This window comes from Plecotus auritus (genome assembly GCF_963455305.1).
Source record: "Plecotus auritus genome assembly, chromosome: 2".
Lineage (NCBI taxonomy): Eukaryota > Metazoa > Chordata > Mammalia > Chiroptera > Vespertilionidae > Plecotus > Plecotus auritus.
The window spans coordinates 9,232,069-9,237,201 of record NC_137771.1 but is presented as its reverse complement, the minus strand read 5'-3'; positions in this window follow the sequence as shown (position 1 = coordinate 9,237,201).

Here is a 5,133-nt window from a genome sequence, read left to right as displayed (position 1 = left end):
CCCTCCCCGCCCCCTGGCTCCCTCCGCCCCGCGCCCCGGCCGCTTTACCATAAAAGGTGAGGCTTGGGGGCGGGGGCCCGGGGTTCCCGCAGGGCGGAAGCAGCCCCCTACCTGCCCCCCCACCTGGCTGGCCTCGCCCCGCGCCGCCCTCTCCCCTTCCCTTTGTTCCCGCGACCCCTCCTCCTATCCCCGGGCCCAGGCCTGGAGGGTGGGGGCCTCCCCTTCTGCCCACCCCCGTGTCCCGTGTGCACCCCGAGTGGTCTCTACCCTCCCCCTCCCTAGATCCCTTGGGCTGGTGGCCCTACCTGCCCAGTAAGGTGAGGGGGTGCTTACGCCTCGGTGTGGCCTGGAATTTCCCAAGGTCCCAAGAGTCAGGTGAGCGGGATCCCAGGGCCATTCGCTCACCCCAGTGGCCCTGGGCAGTCACTCCATCTTCCTGAGGCTCAGTTTCTTTGTAAAGCCGGGGTATGGCTGCCTTTCTCTCAGGGTCAGGCTGAGGACAAAAGATGCCAGTGCCAGTGGCAGTGAGAACACAGAGAGTGGGTACTATATGCTGGGCGTGCGCTTCTTTACAGGGGGCCCCCAGAGCGGGCCGCCTGGACGTGCTGTCCTGAGCTGGCACAACCTGTCGGGACCCTTAAGCAGGTGGGCCCCAAGGTCCTGGGGACAGGCCCCTCTAGGAGACCTGGTAGGCAGGGCCCAGTTGACAACACACCTTCCCCCAAAGTGGAGCGGGTAGATAATGGAGTGGGGAAGGGAAGCTGAGCCCGGGGCCCTGGGGCAGGAGATGGGGCCGGGATGGGCTGCCCGGGTCCCTGGAGGCCTCTGGGAAAAGGAATCTGGGTCTGATTCAGAGGCAAACAGATTGTTCTTTTGATTAAAGCCACAGTGGCTGAGGCCAGAGGAGCACTTGGACCCAGCGCCATCTGGGGGGAGGCCAGGCAGGGCTGGCTCTCCTATGCGGCCTGGAGCTACCGTCAGCCTGGCCCGGATGGCTCTTGGGCTGCTCGTGAGGGGTTCATGCTCATAGGGGGTGCCCATAACACTGGCCCATACTCTCCACCCCCGCTACCACCTCCCTAGATCCCTCATCCACTTTTTGTCATCCTTTTTTCATTTGATCCTCACAGCTGAAACTGAAGGTCCCCATGACATGGATCACATTTAGTTTTAAACCCTAGCTCTAGAAATCACACACCGATCAGAGACCTAGCCCCCCTTCCTCACGCCCTCACAATCAGCAACCTCCCGGCAGCAGAAGACAGTAGCCGGGACCTGACTAATGCTCACACAGCCAGGACACAGGCGAAAGTTAGGTTTCATCTTGACCTAAGTTATGTTTCAGCTCCTGAGCACTAAGGTGAACCGACCCCTCTAGCCCCTTTCCCACGAGACAGAGAAACACAGCGAAAGATCTCGGAACTGTCCTCAAGACCTGAAGAGATGACTTATTACCCTGCCCTCACTTCCCACCAACCAGCTCCCAGCACACCCCCAAAACCACAACCCACAGGGTCTTGTGATGTTGCCCCAGATAGCCTGGAACCTACACACCATTGGGGAGTCAGGTTTTTAAAGCATAAGCTCCCGTCTCCGCCTTGGCCAATTCAGTATTAACTATTTTTCTTTCTATACTGCAAACTCCTGCTCATGTGTTTTTCTGGGCCAGTGCAGGCAGGCAGGCCGACTCGAGGAGAAAACACGGGGGTTCCGGTAACAGAGCCACTCTGCGATCCCAGAGCAGAAACAGCAGCTGCCGTTTGTGGGGCTCCCATCAGCGGGTGCCTGGCCTCCAGGCCTCCTTTCCGTTGGATCCCCGGGAAAGCCCTGTGCGGCGGGACTGCTTTATTCATGCTTCACAGACGAGGAAACCGAGGCTCAAAGAGGCTCCAGGCTACACCAGGGGCAAGTGGCAGAGCTGGATTCAAACCCAGACCAGTAGCCCGGGGTGCACTGCTCTGCTGGTCCCAGGGCTTTGAGGCTGCCACCCTTCAGACTGGGGAGCGGAGGCTTGGAGAGGCGACCAGAGAGCTCTGGACGCGGAGGGCGAGTCAGCCCGCACGAGCCTGAGCCCCTGGCCAGCTCCTTCCGGGCTGAGCAACGATGCCTCCCGCTTCGGAGTAAGATTCCCTGCCCGGCTGGTGTTTCCAATGATCAGAGTCCTCAAGACCCTCGCGTGCCGGCCCACACACCGAAGGGTCGTGGGTTTGCTTCCAGTCAAGGGCACACACCTGGATTGCAGGCTCGGTCCCTGGCCCTGGCCAGGGAGCATGTGGGAGGCAACCAATCGATGTAGCTCTCTCACATTGGTGCTTCTCTCTCTTTGTCTCTCCCCCTCCCTTCCCATCTAAAAATCAATGGAAAAATATCCTCCCGTGAGAATTAACCACCAAACAAACAAAGAAGAAAACAGCTTCCCTCCGGGGCACCGGAATGGGAATGACCGTTGGAGGAAGGTGAGACCCAGGGGTGTTCAGACATTTTTGGCTGTAGAACCCCCTTTCCAAGTGCTCTGGGGCCCAAAAGCTTTTAAAACAGAAAATGCAGCTGCCCTCCTTCATCTCCACGATATCCTCAAGCCACCTCACTGCACCCTCTGGGGGACCATAAGGCACCAAAAGGTTGATGTGAGGCCTTGTCCAAGGTCACACAGACTCTGGGACCCAGGCATCCTCACCTTGAGGAAAGGTCATAGGGGGATGTGGGGGTCCAGCTGCCACCACTTACCTGCCACCCAGCACCCCTGGCCACCTGTCTCACCTCTGCCGCTGCAACTCCCAGGTGGAGGAGCGTCCTGGCCAAGGGTCCCCCGCCCCACCCCAGGTGTCAATGTCACCTCGGCAGGTGCCAAGCTTCCTGCAATGGAAACCCAGGAAGTGCGCTGAATGAGAACACACGCCCTTTGTCTGCGGCTCAGAGGCCCCTCCCCTCCTCCTGGCCTGCCAGCCTCGGACCAGCTTCCTTCCAAGCGGTTGATGAAGGGGCTCCATCTTCTATTAGGGCTCAGGCAGCTGAGACCGTGGGTGGCAGGGAAGGGTAGGAGAGAGGTGTGGGGGCAAGACCCAAAGCAGGGGGGACCCTGGCTGCTGCCCAGTCTGCGGGGAGCACGCACCTGCTGCTGACAGTAGGAGGAGGGCTTTGATGCAACAAACACTGATGGGCTCCGACTATGAGCTAGGCAGGAGGCGGGGAGCTCGCGGGACTCGGGTCAGACACAATCCATCCTGTCCCCATGGAGCTTACAGAGAGGCGGGGGCCATCAACACATAATACCATCCGTGTAATTACCAATGGTGAGGTGTGCTCTGAGGGAATGAACAAGGTGCAGGTGAGGGTAGGGCAGGCCTCCGGGGGGAGGGGGCAGCTGACATTTAAACCAGACGAGGAGGAGCCTTGAGAAGATCGGGGAAGGGGAGGCAGTAGGGAAAACATGGGCTCTGAGGTCAGACTTGGGCTTCGCTCCCAGCTCTCTGGTGCTGGCTGTGACCTTGGCCAAGTCCTTGCCACTCCAAGGCTCCCTCTCGGTGCCTTAGCAGAACCCCCGGGCACAGAGGCCTCACCCATGGTGGGAGTCGCACTCCATGAATGTAGCACTGGCTCTCTCCCATCACCCTCGCCAGGTCTCCGGAGCTCTCAGGTCCATAGGCTCTGCAGCTAGATGCCAGGACAGGGACAGGGTTCCCTGAGCTTAAGTCCTCGGGGCCCAGAGGCTGAGGAAGGGAAGCATCTGTCTAGCTGCCCTTCCCCTGACAGGCTCCGCCGGGGCCAGGTCAGAGCAGGCTGCCAAGCCCAGCCTGGCGCGGCCCAGGTGTGCAGCTGCAGGAAGCTACACATCCAGGTCGGGTGGGGGTTACCCACTCGTTAGCAAACAGCCCCTCCCCGGGCCTCCCAGCCCTGGCTCTGCCCCTGCCCCTCCCTTCATCCTCCACTCGGCTTGCTGGGAGTCAGGTCAGTTCAATACTTATTTCCTGAGCACCTACAGGGTGGGGGGGAAGGGGGAGCTGGCTAGGGGTGCATCAGTACAGAGAAATGGGAGCAACGCTCACACACATGCTGTGGCAGGGGCAGGGTGGCCAAGCACAGACATGAGTAACATCAGTATCTGTGAGTGACTTCAGCTCTGCCTTGTGCCCATCCCCCAGCCTGTGCCCTTGGGCAAGGCACTTCTCTCTGAGCCTCGGTTTCCTCTTGGAACCTGGGGGTAGCAGTACCGCCCTGTGGCTCCATGGTAAGGATTTGATAGGATGAATGCGGATAGATATGCCTGGTGTTTGTTCAGGGCTGAGTTCCTTTCCTTCTCCCATCATACAGGAAGGAGAGTTTTCAGGACATTATGGGGAGATGGAGAGATGTGCTGAAGGCAAGGAGGAGACTTGGTCCTGCTAGAGCATCTAAGGGATGGCGTGGTCTCTGCCAGCCAGCATCACGTTCCCGGATTCTGATAACAGCATCCCATTTCCATGTGGGGAACCTCACCCCCACTCTCAGTGCCTGGCTGGGACTATTGGGGGAAGAAGCAATGTTTTTCCAGGCTGTCAGGATGCAAGCTTGACACCATTTTTTGTCAACACTGGGACCAGTTTGGAGGACAGGAGAGCAAAGATGAGAGAAAAAGGAGAGAGGAACAGATTTTATCACTGAAGCTGCTGGATTCAGCCATGCCTGAAATCCTCCCGTGGATGTCTGGAGCCAGTGCATTCTCTTTTTCCTTGATTCCTCCCCCACCACGCCCCGCGCGCCCCCCCCCCCCCCCCCGCCCTCGTCTCTCCCCAACCAGTGAAAAGTGTGTTTCTTTTGCTTACAGTGGAATCGTGATGAAGACGGGTGAGACCTATGGGTCTGGATCACCTCCTTCTGGCAAACTCTGCACCTTTATCACCGCCTTTGAGAAGCCTGCCCTGATGCCTCTAGGTGGGCTTAGGAGTCATCTCCACCCCATGGCTATGTCCCCAGGCTGCGGGGTTGTACTAACACGCTTTCCCCACAGAAGGGGGACAGGGCTGCGTGTCTGATTACTCTCCAGCACCCAGCTCAGTGCTTGGCATATGGGAGGGGCTCAGTAATTCCTACAAAATGCACAAGTAGGTCTTAAGCAGCTGATAATGCAAATCACGTGAGAAGGCTGTAAAGTGT